Raw genomic sequence first — 18949 nt, 5'->3', positions numbered from 1 at the left:
TTCATTTTGTGGAAGGATACCCCTGAAATGTTAGATGACTTTATGAGTTTCATTGGTAACACTACATCTTTTTTAAGGTTTATGCAAACTATAACTAGTGACAAGTTTAACTACTTGGATGTTATAATTTACAAGAATAAAGGGAAATGTAAATCAAGGGTATACAGGAAGCCCGTTTTTTCCAGTGCATATTTGTACTTTCAGAGCTACTCACCCCTCATCACAAAAAAGTCACTGGTAAAAGGACAATTTGTCAGAATATCAAGGATGATTAGGGATGAACACATTTTTTAGTAAAATGTGATAAATTAACAGAAATATCTTTGGACAGGGGCTATCCTTATGATTTTATAGATAAGATTAGGTTAGAAGTATTACTCCTTAGGCATATTAGATTTTTTCCTGTTTTAGGACAAGAAATATCTTGTGAAACAATTGTCATAATGGTGTCATTTTTAACAGAGGATTGGTCCTTAAACATCATCTCTTAAATTTAGAGGCTCAAAAGGTTATTTCAAAGTACTGGCCAATATTCAGCAATGATGCAAATGTGTTGAATTTCATGGAGGGATAAACCTCTGTTTGTTTTTAAAGCTATTTTTGAGGAACAAGCTTCTATGAGAAAAAACATCATACAGAATGAAAAAGTGTGGTCAATGTAGACAATGCCTCTTTATTATGGAATGTGATAGTCTGAATTTAAGTACCTAACAGGTAAAAATGCCACTACCAAATGGCTGTAACTATAGGACAATGGACATTGTATACATTGCTGTCTGTAGCCATTGTGATGCCTTCTACATAGGTAAAACATAGATAACATTGTGTTGGTGAATATATGAACATAGTTATGATATAGAATGATGCAATGAAAAAAAATGCCTTGTTTAGGTAGAAACCTGTATGTTTTTTGGACCCACATGGACTATGAAAGAGTCATACTGGTACCTGTAATTCAATGACCTGAGTGCTTGTGTGACTTGACACATCCTAAGCCCAGAAAGACAGCTATCTGTGACTCTATCCTTACTCAGGGTCTAGTGAGGAAGACATTAGTGTACCTCACTATAGAATCACCAATGACCAGGAAATTTGGCTGTGTGCTAGCTTGCCTTAAGAGCATAGCAGTAGAGGCATTGGATATAGTGTTATCATCTGTAGGTGTGGGTGGTGTTTTGACAGCATGGTTATGTGATGGCTGTGGAGCCTTTCTTTGATTCTACTGCGTAGGAGATCTTAGTGTTTTTGGAAGAGTACCTCTACGTGCCTCAGCATAAATAGTTTTATGTGTAGGGTCTTTACCCTGTGCAGTAGTAGTGGTGCAAGTTTCACTGACAACCTCTATAGGATTACTTTTGGTCATATGAGAGAATTTTCTGCCTTTAGTGTTAAAATGTATTTACACCTCTCGTATATTATATCTGTTTTACTAAGAGTAAGTGGGTTATCAGTGTACATGAGGCAATTGCTACAATGCCTCAGAATACCCATCTCAACCAGAATGGCCACTGTGAGAGAGTCGGGAAGTGCATGTCCATGGCCACTGATCTACTAGGGAGGAGTCAGGAAAACTTAAATATTGAACAAGTCAATGAGACATTGTTATATCCAGTTCTGCTTTATATAAATGTTAACTCCAGGCTGAATCTGACAATAGTCCTTTGGGATCAGTGTTCTTCCCCAGTCAACAGAGTTAGTAAATAAATAATCAAAACATTTTATATTCTTCAAGCTTTGCTTGTATTTTGACTTGCTCTAAAGCACTTGTGCCTTATGCTTAGTCAGCAATTTGCACATCTGTCAGCTGTCTAGATACTTTAGCCAATTAAGGACATCATGAAAACATTACAATTGATTCAAACGTATTGTTTCTGATAAGTGTGAATGCTACTCATAGATCTTTGCTTAAGTGCTTCACCATATAAAAAACAAATACCCAGTTCACAGCACATATTTCAGTTCATAGGTGCATAGATTCATAGGGGTTTTCTAGACTAACAACCACAAGGGCATCTTTAAGCCTAGCCATGCATCCCAAATCTCTGACAAGTTCTGATAGCCTTGATAAGTGTAAGCATGGGCCTGGGAGATGAATCATTTACAGGTTACTTGTTTACATTAGAGACACAAGTGCCAAACAAGGGATGAATGTCCAGTTCCCCATCAAATTGTCCAAGTTGCAGCTGAATTGGGTTAGGGAGGAACTCTGGTTCACATGGATGGGAAGCCTGTTCCATAGACGGGGTAGTTTCTGGGATACATACCTCTCTGTCCAGCAGGTCCTATTTATATCACAGGCAAGGTTTAAGTCTTTAGAATGGGTAATTCTAGTGCTGTTAGTTTTGTAGATATGCAGGAGGTCCATCATAGTGGGGTCTGACAATGCCCTGTATGCCAGGCATAGATCTCCCCCAAAAGGGGACGAATGTTCAGCATCATACTGCATCATTCTTTTATTAGGCTGCTACTTGCAATGATTAAAATAAAATATTTCTGCAATTATAGTGACTTACCTCAAAATATCCCATTCATATTTTATTATCTTGATTGCAGGATTTATCTTCACATTTTGGAGCTAAACCAGGTTCCAAAGTATTCTATATGCTGATACAACTATAACATTGACTATCATTGTGTGCCTTTTTAAAGGAAAATCAGGCACCACAAAAAAGTTCATACGTTCATTTTTTATATATGCATACAACTACACTGTTTTGTGTTAAACTCCTATTTTTTCTGACTAAACCATCAAAAGTATCATCGATGCTCTGAATTCTTTGTATGTTATATAGTTTAAGGAAAATGACAGGAGGACCAGAATATACCTGAATACAATGCATTGCTAACAACATACTAAGCATAGACTGCTGCTATGCACATGTACAGTTATGCTATATACAGATGTGTAAGTTTGTTTTTACAGAGCTACTTACAGTAGTCAATGCACTATGACTTGGTTGTTCAAAAGTTTTGGTATTCGTGGACTACAATGGGTAGTGGATAAACAAGAAATTTAAGTTATGTATAAGCACATCAGCTTCATTTGGCACATGATAGTGCAGTCCCAGTAAAAAGAAATTGTGATGCATTTACTGCCCACATCTTCAGTGTAGCAGTTTCCACCACTGTTGCTCTTAGCAGTGAAAAATGTAATTTTCATAGTTAATTTCTGGTTTATGAACTGGCAAAGACTATGCTCACTACCCAAATTTCAATATTATATGCCTAGATCTGAATCGCAATCCACAGCAGAGCTGATGGACTTTTTTTCTAAAGTTCTGTCCCACAACTTTGTCAGGTAGAATCTTACAAGTGCTTGCATTTATATCTTAAAGATATGAAAGTATTTCATCTTTCATTGTCAGACTACCAAACTATCCATGTTATATTCATGCTCATATCAAGAACTCAAGATTCACCCAAAAAATGGATTAAATAGGCCTTCTATAATCACATGCTCACTTAAGTTATGAAGCTTAAACTGATCATTTTTAAAAGACAAAGGCTGGTATTTATTGTTATTGCGTGAATGTGTTACTGTTATCCAAGTGGTCCGCGCATAAGCATAGCTAAGCCATGATTCAGAGAGGCCATTTACATTAATGTACAATGGCCATGAGTGAGCATAAGCAAATAAACTCATAATGAGATATACATGAGAAGTGATGTAACTCAGCATATACCAATGAAGCTAACTTGCATTTCATTGTAAAAATTTAGTGTTGTCCAGACACCATTGTAAAAAGCATAGCTGTGCCTATTATATCTTCTTTGCAATCTATGTACTTACTATTAGCTTAGCTGTTTCCCTTTCTGACTCTGTAAGTAAAATACCATAGTAATACACAAAAAAATTACATATAATCATCAGTCAAACAACAGCTGCCATCCACAGAAAAAAAAAGGTTATATGACACAAGCCTCATTATGTACACATGCAGAGTGCAGCCAAATAAAGAAAGCAGTTTGTTAATACATCTGTCCTTTTATCAGCACCTACAAATGGATGTCACCTGCAGTGGCTAAGTATAGTGAACACACTGATTATGCTTTTATGCAGTTTTCAGTAAATGCTATCCCTTCATGTCCAGCTATGTTCCCTGCAAAATAACAATGTCAGTGGCACTCAAGAATCTCCCAGTAAAGACGTGCAGCCAACAAAATATTCTTGCTACTTCAGTACTACTACCATGTAAGCACAATCACTAAAATACATGAAAATGCATTTTCTCAGTGATTACTAATTATTCCCACTGCTCCTGTAATAATTTCCCATTTACAAATGGCAGCTTATAGTACTGAAATATTTCCATCATATGGATAAAAAAACATTTCATGAAGTGAACTTAGTAATCTTACTTCATTTTGAATTGTTTCACTTTAATTTCCTGTATTTCTATTATTTTTCTTATTTTAAAAAGTCTGTGGTTTCCTGTTATTTGCCACATAACTCCATTAATCCCCAGTTAATATGGTGCTGATAAACTTACTCACATAAGTTCAGGGTCGTTTATGCATTTTCTAGGCAAATTAGGTAATTTTATATTTATCTCTGTGAACTGCAGTAATACAACATCTGGGGTGTCTTATCTGGGCAATAGGTCTCCGCTTAATGCTTATCCTCAAGTACTTTAGACTTTTACTGTAGGTACTCATGTTTATCAAAAAGCTTGCATGTTTCCATAGTCAGCATGAATGACCTCCTTAGGCCTTATTTGCATATCAGCATAGCACCACACTTCATGGGTTACTGCAATGCTCAGCTGAAACCCGGGACTGTGAATACCACACCAAAGTGAAGTGAAAATTCAATATAACATTCAATAAATAAGGTTTGTTAAAAGGAGCAGAAATGAGCTTTAAAGAGTTTCTGAATGCCTACGCCTTCCCTGCTCTGTAATGAACTCATATGCACTGCAGTTCTCCAAATCAAAATACAGATGTTATAACTGAAGTTTTACAAATGATGCATGATGTTAAATGAGTGAATTTCAATAATGTAATGCAGGTAGCAGTACAACTTAATAGAAAATGCAAACAGTTTTAACATTGCCCTAGTTCAGGTAAGGATTTAAATATAGGTAACCTAGTTTGATACAAGACTGGTGTCATTTGCATTAATAACATTATTGCCCCTAAATTTAAAGTGATCAGGTGCTTACATTTTAATTTGTTTATTTATTATCTGAGAAAATGAAGGTCATGATGTACCTTTTTCAACTCTGGGCCAGTCCACAATGACAAGAACCAACACAGAGGTTCCACACAAAAAGAATACAGGGCCTAAACAACATGTCCTACACAGACCACCTCAAAACCCTATCACTGTGCTCTCCTACAGACTGTTGAGAGGCAATCTATGTCTGGCCTAAAAGCATCGTCTGATCGCATTATGACAGACCTGTTGCACATCCATAAAACAAATAGCATCATAATTACCTAATCTAACAACCTAAACCTCATCTGCAACATAAACAGGACATGTTGGAGAGACTTTCCATTCTATGGAACAAGCTTTCCATACATGTGAAGCAGACGTCTTCCCTAACCCAATTCAAGTGTAATTTACACCTGTGGATTGTAAATCAGAAATGTACCCCTTGTTTAACATCTATGTCTCTAGTAGATAGATTAAGCCTGTAAATGCTTAACCACCCATGCCCAAGCCTACATGTACCCCTTAAAATAACCCTAGGGTATCAACGATTGTCAATACATTTGGGAAGCATAGCCAGGCTTAAAAAGGCTCCCTGGGGTCAGCAGTCTAGTAATCACCCATGAACCTATGGAGATATATATACATACATCTATATATATCTATGTATATATCTATATCTAATATATATATATATATATATATATATATATATATATATATATATATATATATATGGAAAATTTAGTCTAACCATTCAACCTGCATGTTTTGAGAGGTAACCAGAGTATTTAAAGAAAACCTCACAAACACAGGGAGAACATAGAAAACTCTACACAGACATTGTCTAAAGGTCAGGACTGAACAACGCACTCTGAAGCTGTGGGAACCATTAAGCCACTGTGAAGTAGCAGGTATATAATGTTCCACACAACCAATAAGAAGAGAGAATAGCTGCAAATTGGAACAATTCTGCTCTTTGCATTTCAATTTTCTCCAAGGTAGGAATTTGGTTTAGTCCAAACTTAGTCCCTTGCCATTAATACTGTTAAACATTTTTCATCTGTTTTAATCAGAGATGGCTCTCTTTATCTTTCATCAATGTAGAATTACTATGGATTGCAGGTTATCTATAAAACCACTGTTGCTCTGCTCTTTCAAGTCAATCTCTCTCTGTGTGCTCATACAGAATTATACCTTCAAGCTTCATTTAACATTCTGTCTTGAAAGTGTTTTTTTATTTCTTAATGGGAACTGCATGTTTTTCTACCCTGACCTCTGCCCCCAAATTAATTTCATTTTATTTATACTACATATATTAAATGTTTTAATTTTCTTAAGTGCCCTTTTGGAAAATATAGTCTCTTATATTTATTACATTTACTTTGGCAGGCAGCTTCCTCGTGAGAAACTGCCCTACTTTTACTTAAAGAGGTTGTAAATTACCAATGCCTTCACTTCACACACCATATTTTCACTATCTGAATATTGTGTCAAATATTTAGAACATATTTTATATATATATATATATATATTAAAGTATACATGCTTGCATTACTTTGAAAACACACATATATGTGTGTGTGTGTATGTGTAAGTACATTTATATATATATATATATATATATATATATATATATATATATATATATATATATAAAACTATGATATTACAGACTCAGAGCTTTAAAATGTAATTTAAATGTGAGAAGTCATTTGTCTTGCCAAGAAACCTCAGCCAAAGAGTTCATAATTCACAGCTTGATGTGTACAATGATCTACTGTCTTCAAAACATTCTAGGTTTTATACCAACAGCTTTAGAATTACATCTGGGGTTGCATCTTTTTTGTTTTGCTGATTTTATGGTGTTCTTGTCGCAAGCTAGTAACTACTCTGTTTAGAAGCATTATACTTGCAAAAGTCTGGATGTTACTGCAGTTTTATTGAACTGAGAAAGTTCAGCTTTTTTTTTTTTTTTTTTTTACTATTCTTCATTAATTCATGCTCTCTCCCTTTTCAGTAACCTTTACATTAGCACTGGAAGCATCACTTAGTTGATTCCTGATTTCCATGATGGTTCCCCTTAACATGAACTGGGAAAAAACGTATGTCTGAACAGTTCCTCTCAGAAGTTGCTTTGCAATTCTAAGATCAGGATGTTTTTTTCCTGACCTTAAGCTCTGAATGCATACAATAAGTTCAGATTATCTCTGTAGTAAGATCCATCAAGATCCTTGGGATAGTCAGGATTTTGGAATTTTAGGCTAGCTTCCAGAATGTAGTCCCACCCCCTCTCTGCGTAGCCCACTCAGCCTCAAAGACAGCATGTTCCTGGGCAGATTATCTTTTTAATTCTGAACAAATGACATCCTGGAAAACAAAGTAATTTAGAGAAATGTTGTTTGGGAAACTATGAATTCTTAAAATTAAATAGTATAATAAATATGTTTTTAATTACAAATTCTATCACATCACCACACAAAATGCATATGCCTGTCTATACCCTTGTTTAACATATCCCACAGACACACACACATGCACGCACACACATGAACACACACACACACACACACACACACACACACACACACACACACGCACACACACACACACATGCGCACACACGCACATACGCACACACGGACACGCACACAGACACACACGCACACATATACCCCTCATCACCAAAGTTGTCATAGTAGTCTTTTCTCTCTACTGTTCTAGTTTTCTGTTCCTGGCAACCCTTTCAGTGATGATAAGCACATATACAGGGTCATTAATTCACATTTAGATAAGATGAATTGTGTTGCTCAAATACTTTACATTTCACAGCCTAACCAACCATTCAGATACTCAGACTTTATTCCTGTGACAATTAGCCAAGTAGGATATGGCATTTCACTGTTACACAGAAAAAGTATTACATGCACCTATAGCAATGCTGTGTCCTTTAGTAAAAGAAAATTCATTTTGATTTGATACCATACAGTTAAAAAGTAAACTGTTAATAATTGCGATATTTTGCAGTAACACACATAAAACATATTGGACATCAACAAATCATTATCTGATTTTGCAGCTATTTGTGCTGTCTCAGCCTTGTTTATGTTTTATCTCCTGTAAGAATCTGTTTGTGTATACTGCTTTTCCAGCTAATTAGAAATAGTGTGTGGGTGTACAGGTCTTATGGAAACTGATTGAAACTGTAATGTAATCAAGGCAGGCTAATGATTCTAAGTATTATGATAGCTATAATGAAAGAAACATCTACCAAAATCATTTTGTATATTGTTCTTGTTAATAAGAGCATTAATTGCACAATTCATAGCATTGAAAGTTGATGGAGGCCTTATTGTTAAATAGCACAGAATGTTTTTTCATTGCTGCAAAGTTTTTGACTTGTTAGTTTCATAGATTTCATCGCGGTGGTGCAGCAGTTAGCGTTGTCGCCTCACAGCAAGAGGTTTTCCCATTCGATTCTCGGCTGGAGCGCCTTCTGTGTGGAGTCTGAATGTCCTCCCCACGGTTGAGCGACATTAAAAACATGCAGGTAGGTATGTGCATGAATGGGTATGCCTTCTTTGAAGGTTGGGTTTCGGGCTGGCAACTTGGCACTGTAAAAATCCACTGCCAATCATTAGCGGACTGGAGTTCCACTGTGGTGACCCCTAACTGGGAAAAGCTGAAAGAGTTTCATAGATTTCATAAGAATACCCACATTCAGGCTGTACCTACATCTTTTCATAAGCATGGGAAAGCCATTTAGCCTAGGATGAAACTGTGAACACCTATCCAGGAGTCAAGGTTTAGCCTGAAGGAAGATATTGAATCATGTTGTTTAAACTGCAAAGGAAGTTTATCCCAGAGAAGACCGAAGTACTGGATGATGATTCTACCTCATTATCATGTTTTGGTTATCTGCAGATGAAGGTTTAGATCTCTGGTTCTAGTGGTAGCTAAGCTGCTTGACTCATTGAGCTATGGAAGGTCATTTGCTACTGGATCACTAATGGCATGGTAAGCAAGGCACAGATACCCCCTCGGAAGTGTATAAAACACAGAGCACAGGTACAGGTCTTTTAGTCTCTTCTAGTAACTAAGGTTCTAAGTCCCAATATATTGTTTTCTAGAAACCTCTGGGAGCATGTGAGTTTGCTGATACGTTGTGTAAGATGCATGCCAAATGGAGCATTGTACTCTAGAATATATCTGCTGAACAAATGGGTATTATAATATCTTTGGGTGTAGATGAAATTCCTTTGACTATTAGCTGTGTTGAGTTGAATGATTTCCTGACTACAAATGCCACATAATGATTAAAGGAGAGGAAACTATCAACTCAAGTGGCTAGGTACCTGACTTATCTTTTTGCTTAGCATGAATGTACATTCTATGCTGTATTTTTTGGGAAATTTCTGTTTTCCAAAAGAAACAAAACTTCTTCTCTTAACATTAAATTTAAACCCATTGTCTATATACCAGGTATTATGTGTTTGCACATGGTAAGCAAGGAGTACAGATATTGAGGAGGGTCTTTATTTTTCAGAAAAAGCTTACCCACTTAATACCTGGTGTATAGGAATGAACTAAAATAAATGCTGAAAAGAGTGATGTTAATTATTTTAGAAATGTGCTTAAATGTTAACTTCAGCACTGTCTTCCTATGTGGTTCATCTTGTTCAGGGAAACAAACATATGGAGGCAAGAAATTACTTAAAAAGTCTTCTTCTCTATATCATAAAACTGGTCCTAATTTGTATCTTACATTCCAAACCACAATAAATCAGTGCTTACCTGCTGTTCACCATAGTAGAACAGATTGTAACTACAAATCTCAGAATTCCCTACAGGTATTCCAAGTATTGGGTTATTGTGGAATTCAGTTGCTTATTTTGCCTGCTGTAGATGTGAAAATGTCATGATATTTTGTTGGGTAGCTCTGCTGTACTATTTTTAGAAATGGAAGAGTTGAAAAACATCAACCTAAAAATTGTAAAAGGTAGAATGTATATTTAATGCAAGTACAGCTGTGTATTTTGAAATAGATTCTGTAGTCTGCCAGAAGTACCTATATTAGACCATACAAGCACCGGTCTTCAATACCTACTTTATGCAATTAATGGTCATGGTGAACCAGCGCCTGTTCTGCCAAGTGATAATGAACAGATAAGGCAGGAAACAAATCTTGAGCCAGTGCTAATCCATTTCCATATGAAAACATACTTGAAGGGACATGGCATATATAAGTAGGGGCAATTTGCAATACAATTTTATCTATTGACATAACTGTCAAACAAAGGTTTTGGTAAAAACCCATGCAAACAGAAGGAGAACATGCAAAGTCTGTACACGAGGAAGTTCACCCAGGAACTGAAGTAAAAAGTCAAGTGTTTTCAAGTCACTTATATATTAAACCAGTTTGGTGCAAACAGGTGTCATACAGCCACATTCTGTGGAAATAGTTCTCCTGTAATGAACCATAGCAAGCAAACTGCTTTTACATGTACTACATGGAATATGAATATTCTTTCACTTAGGTATGAGACATTTTTGCTCACTTTAATCTTTTCCCTTGATGAAATAACATAAATTAATGAAAATGGCATATTTAAGATGATTTTTTTTTTAAAAAGTATTGCTAATCAGCAAATCTTTCAATAAACTCAACGTTTTCCCAAAGCTATAAAAGCCTCTTGTCCAGGAAGAAGATATGAGCACCTTGCTACAATTTAAATCTATATTTATTTTTCTTTATGTCTTGTTCTATAGCCAGATCCTATCTGTAATTGGTTCAACATTCATTTGCATGCCATAGTGTTATGTATACATTTAATTACTTATACTTCTCGTATTTACCTCAGGTACTTACCTAGCTTAACATTCTGTGTTCTGCAGCAGTGCACAGCTGTATTCCTTTAATGCCTAAGCATGACTTTCTTCAAAAGTATTTATCCTACAAGTTCCTCATTCAGATGATGCTCAGGGTAAGCAGATTTATATTAAGAATAAATTCTGAGGTGATGACGAAGATAAGGAAACACAGACCTGGATCATTAGTTATTTAAGTTATTCAGGTGTACTATTTTTTATTTTCTGCTGTAATTTACAACATGTCATGCCAGCCTGGCCTGCGTGTGGCATGATTTCTGAGGGCTTCCATCTTCCTCAGAGCAGTTACATGCCCTGATGTAGTCCTATATTGCAACATTAACCCAATATGACAAAGAAATGCAGTGTTACATTTCTCCTCCAAGAAGTTTTACTTTGTCATCAGTCTACCAAAACAATTTCAGTAAATGGTCTCACAGAAGTTTCATGAAATGATGCTCCATTTGGCTTTATGGAAAACTCCTACATTCAGTGAAGAATAAAATAAATTTTCTTTTTGTCAGATTTAAGATTTTTACTAATTTTATCCTTCCTTGTCTGCCATTTATGAATCCTGTTTTTGTAATTTAAATATATTGTTAATTATGTAAGGCAAAACGTACCGATTTGATTTGTGTTGCTCTGCAAGGATGTGACATACAGGATTGTTCTGCACATAATAACCATTGCTAGTTTTGAAGCTTTCTGTGATAAATTTATCATAACATGAACATGAGGCACTTTTCATTCATAGGAAAGACAGCATGATGTGTTCATATCCTTGTACAGTTGCCTGAACCGTAAAACCTCATTCCCCACTTAATGTGGACCGTAACAGAGTGTCATGATACTGTTGCCACGCTGGCATCTCATGGACAGGAGCAAGGGCCACTCACCCATTTTCAGTGAGAGACGGTTGGCAGTAGCAATCTCCTATATTAACCATCTTAACCCCAGTGCAGTTGTAAGTGCCATCAGGAGAACAATCAGTGGTAGAGGTGGGAATCATAAAAATTACATTAGTTGGAAGAATAAGAAACAATAGTTTTACATCACTTATGCTAATATGTGATTAAAATCAAAGAATAAAACAGAAATGAAAAAATAATTAGTTTAACCATTAAGGGGTCTTAGTAAGGGATGATTTAAGGGATATGACTACAACCTGTACATCTGGACCTCACTGAGGTAGAAATATTTGTACCTAAAGATGATGTAGAGAAACATGAAAACAAAGAGGAAGAGGAGATATAGTGAGACATACATTTGTGACAAATGGAGTATGGAAAATCCTGGATGAAATTTTAGAAACTGCAGCTGGAATTAAGTTTTTCAATGGAATGGAAGTGCTGCAGGTAATTAGATTTATAAAGAATTTACAGCAAAAAAAAAAGAAAAAATGTCTGATGAAAATTAGGATACTGTGACTGTGAAAGGATAAAGATAAAGCAGGGCCTGAAGGGTTTATGAATAGAAAGAGAAAATTGCTGTGCAAATGGATTTGGTACCAATTAAGACAAACAATGAAAAACAATGAAGGGAACTGGCAGGATAAAAGTGGAATGATCAGGAATTCCTTATGCAGATGGCAACAGTAAAACTTTTTAAAAGAGTAAAAGAGAATTGTTGCAAATTCCAATGAGTTGGCTGAAAACATAATAGACTATTTACAGTGAAGATGAGGATGTCATAACATATGCATACAGGTGTACAGGTACCTATATAAATGGAAAAGAGTAGATAAGAAAATATTACGAAACATCAAATGCAGTATCTCACTGCTGACAGCTGTAGATGAAACAGACAGTGGAACATCTATAAATCTGTAAATCAGGGAGCAACTCTGGCCTTTTAAATCAATTATCTGTTTGTGGGGGACATCCTTATTTTAGAAAGCAGGTTTGAATTCTTGGAAAGTTCAGGAATTAGTACCACTCCCCTGAATCTACCAATGAGTGGATAGTTTAATGGCATTATAACTAAATATTTCACCAGTACTAGAGGACATGTTGTGATATCTGGTGAAAATATCTGTGAGGAGATATTAGATTTAATTTGTATAAAAATAAATCCAACACTGGAGACAGAATAAAATCTGTTATAATGAAAACTGGTCATTGTAGTTCCAATCTTCAAAGGGTAGATGAGAAGAATGGAACAGTCTCAGTTACCTTCATACAGGAGATTATCAAGGAAAAAAAATAATGAAATATGAAAGGTAGGTTCTTATATAATTCAGTATATCTTGTTGAAAGGGCATGTCTGCAGAGCTCAGACAGATGATTTTTTGGATTCTATGCAAGACTGTCATGCCTTGTGATTTCCCACTAATATGCTTTCACAGTTTGGAGACATACCCCAGGATTCAGCAAGCTCTGCACGACGTGCAGGAATAGTGCAGGAGCTCCTGGAGGCAATAAGGCCGCCATGCAATCCAGGAATAAACTCCAGGGACATGCACGAGTGCTCCTGCACTATTCCTGCAGGACACAGCTCATGTATGCAAATTATCCAATTTGCAGGGGAAACCATGCAAATGAGGTGAATTTGCGATCCAGGAAGCTGTCAGCCGGCCGTGCAGGACTAGTGTAGTGTGCAGAAATGTACTCAGTAACCGAGTACATTTCTGCAAACTACAAAATGGAGCCATGACAGCTCCAAATAATGGGTGTACAGTATGTGTAAAGCATGCCAATGGCCAAATATATGGCCATTGGCATGTTAAACAGTTAGCAAAATAAAAAGAAAAGCTTTTATTTTTTTTATCCGATTTCTGCTGTTTAAGCCTAGGGCAGCAGTGGGCAAACGGGACCAGGACAAAAATAAAAAAAAACCTGAATAAGCATTTTAATCAAAATCACTATTTTGCCATTATACTCAATGGCATGCAGAAGACAACATGGCCAATGAATAGTGGTTGCTAAGGGGGAAGGCTCAGTGTGGGACTTGTATCTATGCATTAGCAGGCAATCCTATGCAAATGAGGGGAATGATACTGAATCCCAGATTTCCCCTCGATGCAAGCCAGCACTCAACCGTGTAAGTGCAGGAATAGCATGGTTCAAGCCTAAGAGTTAGCTGACATCATAGGAGGGGGTGTCAGGCATACTGTAAGCTTACTGGAGCCCTGTGGCTTGGGTTTTCCCTTAGCTTAGCAGAGCTATGCAAGGGGGTGTGTCTGCGGCTGCCTAGCACTCTTTACATTGCTTAAGCAGGTGTGCGCTCTGCGCACCAGGTTTTAAATGAAAAAAAAAGTAAACCAGGAAATAGCAGCTCTGTGCACATTTGAGCACTGTGTTTGTGCAGCGCTCCCCTGGGCTTAAACAGGAAGGCAATGGGAAGGGAAAACAGTAGTAGGAAGGTAATCAAGGAGAACTAGCATAGCTGGCAGGTAAAATGTATCAGAACCAGCCAATTACACAGGCAGCAGCCCAGCCCAGCAGACCACTATAAACTATGCAAACACCTTTCCCTCTGTTTTTTCCCAAATACTCTAGACCACCAGTGTACACAAGCATGGAAATTTTAACAAACAAAAGCAACACAATGATAGAGGCTGCAGCAGCTATCATACATCAACATGTGGAAGAGGCTGAGGGTGGTGAAGATGAGAATGCAGACCCAGGGTAACCTACCAGGGGCTACATGAGCTGGAGATAGTGGAGCACTATAGGGTGGACATGGACCTCCTACAGCAAATTGTTGAGCTATGCCAGCCACGCCTGACACACAGAACTATCAGAGGGGAACCCATCCCAGTGGATACCAAGGTATGTGTAGGCCTAAGAATACTAGCCACAGGTATCGTCCAAACACCAACTGGGGATATCATGGGGATCTCACAGGCATCAGCATCCAGGGTACTCCACCAGTTCCTGGATGCCATGTCAGCACATGCCGGTGTGCACGTATATTTCCCCAACACCCATGAGGTGTTGGCCAGTAATATACATCTCTTCCACCAAACAGCAGAATACCCTGAGGTACTGGGTGCTATAGACTGCACGCACATATGCATCAAAGCACCACCCAGTGAGCAGGGTAGGATCTACATCAACCGCAAGAGCTTCCCCTCCATTAACTGCCAGGTCATGTGTGATGCCCAGGGCATTATAATGAATGTGTGTGCTTTCTGCCCTGGAAGCTATCTCGACTCCCACATTTGGCATCTGACACAGCTGTACCCAAGATTTGCCAATGGGGACATCCCTAACGGTCACCTAGTGGGGGATGGTGGTTACACACTGGAGCCATGGCTGATGACACCCATCAGAAATGCACACACACCTGAAGAAAAACTCCATAATGAGGCACACGCACAGACCAGAATCATAATAGAGCATGTGTTTGGGATGCTCAAGTCACAGTTCCGGTGCCTGGAAACATCAGGTGGAGCCTTGCAGTACTCACCAGCTACATATACTCAAGTTGTCATCATATGTGCCATGCTACACAATATGATCCTGTGGAAACAGCTACAGCAGGAACAGCATGGGGCAGGGCCACACCCCCCCCCACCACTGCAAAAGCCAGCATAGGCACAGAGTGACTCAGAGGAGGAACAACCTGAGCCTGCCCCAGTAGGCAGAATGAGGCATGCCCAGTATGCCCTGGGCTTGGCAAAGAGGCAACACATAGCACATACACTGACACAGTAGGGACCCAGGGAGTGACACCTCTCTCTGACTCGCACATACAGTAAAAGGAATGCCAAACATGACACTACCTGTACTTAACCATGGAGTGTACTATGTGCATCTGACATAGTCAATCCTCCAGCACAGTCCTCAATACTGGCACAGCCACAAGGTAAGTCACTCTTTCTACCAATTGCCGAATGGAGTAGTATGTGTTGTTGCTTGTATCTATTGTACTGATGTGTGCATGCAAGGGAATCAAGTGGCTGAATGGGATGCCAGCTGATAGTAGACAGCTATAGTGGCAGCATGAGATGTGTAACAAATACTGGTGTCACCATAGTAGCCAGTACTAGACAAGGTGACAAAACTCACTGCAGGAAATGTGCTGGGCCAGATGTGTGTCCATATGACACACACATGCCAGTCAGGGAGGCTCACATACCCAACAACAGTCTCAGCCTGCAGGACAGGTGTAGACAAACACAAACAAAGGCTGTGTTGAGGCCTCTGATTGATGGCTATGGGTAACCTCCCCCCAGGCCTACACAGACAGACTGCAACAGGTCAGGCAGTGGGATGTTAGTTCTGAAAGGTAAGAAGTCAGAAACTGAAATGTAGGTCAATCAAACCTAAGACCTGTAGTACACTGATATGCCTCAAGTCAGCATGATAGGTTAGAATACAGAGGGAAATGGAATACCTGACATACCAGTACAGTCATAGAAAATGTGTACAAGTGTCAGGTGTGCCCCCCTCATCCTATGTAGAAATGTAGTAACAGCCCAGTATGCCCTCCCTGATTCTATGTAGAAATGTAGTAACAGTCAGATGTGCTCCCCCAATCCTATGTAGAAATGTAGTAACAGTCAGGTGTGCCCCCCATTCATATGTAGACACGTAGTAACAGTCAGGTGTGCCCCCCCCCCACAATCCTATGTAGAAATGTAGTAACAGTCAGGTGCCCCCCCCCCACAATCCTATGTAGAATTGTAGTAACAGTCAGGTGTGCCCCCCCACAATTCTACGTATAAATGTAGTAACAGTCAGGTGTGCCCCCCCCAATCCAATGTAGACACGTAGTAACAGTCAGGTGTGTCCCCCAATCATGTGTAGAAATGTAGTAACAGTCAGGTGCCCCCCAATCCTATGTAGACACATAGTAACAGTCAGGTGTGCCAACCAATCCTATATAGAAATGTAGTAACAGTAAGGTGTGCCCCCCAGTTCTATGGAGACATGTAGTAACACACAGGTGTGCCCCCAGTCCTATGTAGAAATGTAGTAACATGTATGTGTAGGTATAATAACAGTGGAGCACAGATTACCTGAGCTGACCAAGGTAGCAGGATAGATTGTAGCATGTGTACAATATGCAGGTCTGCGTGTGTTAGGTTGGTGTGTGTTGTATATTGTGTGAGAGTGGTCAGTATGTATGCATGGTGAGGTTTGTCCTGGTGGCCATTGCCCAGTACTGCTAATGACAGGGCCAAGTTCTCACAACTGCAGTGCCAAACACAACGCTTCCCAGTATAACACATTCCAGCAGTAAGCCATAGTAAATGTTTGGAAGTAATATGTGTCACCATCTAAAAGATGGACATGGCATGAATGTTGGCCCAGATATACAAGCAGTACACAAGGGGAAGTACCCCAGAAAGACAGTGTATAATATGTAACTGTAAAATGGACACACCCTTGGAATTGTACATACAGGTTTGCAGCACATTATCTGGGCTTGTAGTAGGGAATACCAATGTCATCTGGCCGAACACTGGCAGACCACAAAGGTCATAGGAATGATGTATTGAAAAACAGCTAATGTCCCTGCACAAGCCAGCATAAGTGGAATGCCCCATGCATATCTGTGAGTCAGATGCAAGTAGTGTCCATAGCACACATGCACCCAGCTCACCCCACCACCACCCACAGGTACTCCTCTGGTCTTATCCCTGCTGTTGGGAATGAGTACAATATGACCCCCACCTGTATATGGAAATAGCAAAAGAATGCAGCATGCAGAGCAGGTGTCCCATGCAGGTATGTCCCTAGCTGTAAGCAGCACCCTGCCAGCATCCACACCACTGGATCAATACTGACAGAAAATATTGGCATGAACACCTTGCACACCTATCCTGTTACCCCAGGGGGGAATATAGTGCATTGCAGTCTGGGACTGTAGGACTGACAGAATGCAACAGCCTGCTGCAACTGGCATGCATCATAACCGAATGGCCTACAGTCTTCTGCCAAAGGCCTGTGTCTCACCCGTACTGCCAATGTATGTTATGTCATGGGCTCCCAAATAACAACATAGCACAGTCCACAGAATCCAAATGCAAGGCCATGTGGACAAATCATAGTAACATGTCCACCATGTCCTACTGCATGAACTGTGGACCAACACCAAATTACTGCTGTGATGAGGTGATAACTATAGGGAAAATATCAGATAATATTTGCATAATGTATGGAAGAGGATAGAATAATGGGGGTGGGAGCATGGGCGGAATGGAGTGTGTGAAGTCTGAAACTCAGCCGTGTGCACATACTATCCCTGGCTGCAAACACAACAATGGGTGGCTATAAACCTGCTCGTAAACCACAATGTGTAGGGGTAATGTCCAGAATTATGACCCCTGCCTCTGGGTAACCTGTGTGAATCTGTACAGCTGTGAGGTATGGCCACAGCAAGATATGGCCATATTGTCACATCGATGGATGTACAAGCATTGGATCCTCTGCCACTACTGTACCAAGATGCTGAACCATTTACACAGACCCTGCAGCAAGTGTCTGCAGCTTCCCCTCCAGAATGGCATGAGTGTGCAAAAATATGTAGGCTGCTGACCACAATACTAGACACAGCTGCATTCACCCTGTGTTTCCAAGGACATCACTGCAAGCAAATATGTCTACCTGACAGTACTTGATGACATAAAACATCACAGTATATAACAGTACATATGTTTGAATATCTCAGCTAACATCAAGACCATGTAGCAGAAGCAGCACAGACACAATTACCTACAGTAACCCACTATCCTTTGTCCATTTTGATCCCATATTGTCAACTGATCTACAGATATCCTGCAGAAACAGTTTGCTAGCTGTAGGTGTAGAACACGAAAGTCTGCACTGGAGTACAATCTTCCTGGAATGGATTCACACATTCAATACAGAAGGTCATACTGGGCATGCTCCCACACTTAGAGAAATGAAGGCCATGTCAAGAGAACAAAATACTGAAAGGTCATACTGGGCATGCTCACTCACTTAAAGAAATGAA

At 39.0% G+C, this 18949-nt stretch overlaps 1 protein-coding gene across 1 annotated transcript in view; it reads right to left on the bottom strand.

The window, feature by feature from the left end:
• Window positions 1–18949, bottom strand: part of LINGO4 (leucine rich repeat and Ig domain containing 4) — a 565734-nt gene that overhangs the window by 400213 nt on the left and 146572 nt on the right. The gene's annotated exons all lie outside the window — the stretch shown is intronic.

This window comes from Protopterus annectens, chromosome 8.part0 (assembly GCF_019279795.1).
Source record: "Protopterus annectens isolate FY-2018-M chromosome 8.part0, PAN1.0, whole genome shotgun sequence".
In the NCBI taxonomy this organism is placed as follows: domain Eukaryota; kingdom Metazoa; phylum Chordata; order Ceratodontiformes; family Protopteridae; genus Protopterus; species Protopterus annectens.
This window is presented reverse-complemented; position numbering and strand designations above follow the sequence as displayed.